Source organism: Lactuca sativa, chromosome 3, assembly GCF_002870075.4.
Source record: "Lactuca sativa cultivar Salinas chromosome 3, Lsat_Salinas_v11, whole genome shotgun sequence".
In the NCBI taxonomy this organism is placed as follows: domain Eukaryota; kingdom Viridiplantae; phylum Streptophyta; class Magnoliopsida; order Asterales; family Asteraceae; genus Lactuca; species Lactuca sativa.
In genome coordinates this window covers 193,540,207-193,542,278 of record NC_056625.2, presented here as the reverse complement: position 1 = coordinate 193,542,278, position 2,072 = coordinate 193,540,207, and positions in this window count along the sequence as shown.

Sequence of the window (2,072 nt, the reverse complement as noted above, 5' to 3'; positions counted from 1 at the left end):
TTTTATGACTCCATAACCTGTCCTCAAGTTATGGAGGTTCAAGAGTCTCTTCATTAAATAATTAATTAAAAAAGTGTAACCTTAAGTAGTTCCATAAGTTATAAAATAAAGAAAAGGAACATTCTTTTATTAGTTTAAAGTCTTCCATAACTTGTCTCAAGTTATGGAACTTGAAGAGTTTTTAATTAAAACTACTTTAAACTCATAAGTTATGGAATTAATTAGTTTTGAATAGTTTCAAAACTTGCCCTCAAGTTTTGGAATTTGAAAAGTTTTCACTTATGAATACTTTAATTCCAAGTTAAGCCCTTAGAATTTTAAAGAGTTAAAATTCAACCCTTATACTTTATAATATTATAAGTTAATAATATTTATATATATATGTATAAGAGTAAAGTCAGTCTTACCGTTAGTAGGCCTCATTCACGAAGTTGGTCTATAAGGGGGGTATAAGGTTACTGCCTATAAAATGGCAGTATAATGGGTGTCCACTCTCACCCACCGCTTCCTTGACTGGTGGAAGGTCGTTAGCCGAACGGGTAGGACAAAGACTATAAGTTCTCCCTTCATTAAAAGTATTAATGATAAATACTAAGTAACTAAACACTTATAATTCCCAATCTTAGTTACTTAGGAAAATGTGAATAAGGTGCTAACCCATGAAATTACACTTTGCACTTTGCTTAAAGTCGGTTGGTGGAGCGTGTGTGGTTTACCGGTACACTAGCTTGATTTAACAAGGTAGGCAAAGGGTTTCCTAAAGTTTAATCATAGATCGGTGGAGCGTGTGTGGTTTACCGGCACATGGGTTGGGTGATAAACATTTAAGAGTACCAAGTAATTTGCATGGCTACTTCACACCTTGTTTTGTGATCCTCGGCATCCCAGTCACAAAACCTGAAGGGCACACTCGAGATTGAAACATGCCATTGAAAAGTTCAATGAATCTCAAAAGATCTAGGAGTTTCAAATCTAATTAAAACGTAATTATATTTCGTTTTTCATGGTGGAAAATGGTAAATCGTCATTTACCTACCTTCAACTATTTTATAACTTGGATTACGACATCCTTCTTCCAGTTATAAATAGGTTGTTGGGTCCTAGCCTTAACATTTCATATTGGGTGTTATATTAAGGACTTTTAAATCAACTAAACTTGAATATCTCCCAAAAGATGTCTAGTTCAGACATCTATGATCTTCCCAAATCTCTTGGAACTTCACTTCCTCCACCTCCTCCAATTATTCTCCCTAACCCACAAGTTCAAGGTCACTCAAGACCTATTGGCAAGGCAAGGTCTAGGTGTGATCACATCTTGGAGATGAAGTCACATATTGACAAGCCGGGAGAGTTGGGTGTCAAAGTCTTGAAAAGTTGGTGGTTCAGTCACTTTCTAAGTCACATAGTGAGTTCCTTTGGGACTCCTTGAAACAGACTATGACAAGACCCTTAATGATCTTATCTATTTGCTTGGTATTGTTGAATTAGCAATGATTTTGAAGGCTAGTAAAGCAAATGTGATTAGGAGATCAACTTTCCAAAACTTTATGGACATGGACAATAGTGACACAGGAAATCCAGAAAAGCATTCTCTTCCCAATGGAAAGGGATTGGCCATAGTCAACTTGGTTGACAAAATGGTAAAGAGAAAGGCTAAGTCTGAGATAGTCCCATGTACTATTACCTAAGGGTCCATATGTTTCTATTGCCAAAGGAAGGGGCTTTGGTTATGAAGCTGCCAAACTTTCCTAAGGATGGTAAAGTCAATGAGTTTGACTTTAATTTCAGGTAATGTCCATTGTCTAACTCTGTTAAGTTTCTACTCTGAGATTCTTGATACATGATGTGACTGGGTCACATGTTGTTGTTTTAAGAATCAAAGAGAACTGAAGAAACTTAAAGAAAGAATATGTTGAATCTGATCGCGTAGATGGATTTCTATCGCATAGTTTGAAGATCGGATTCTTGAGCTACTTCTTAGGAGTTATGAGATATTGCTTAGGAATAGATAACAACAAGTTTTCATATGGATTGTAAGGATTAGTTTTTCCGCAAAGTTTTTAAAATAAAAG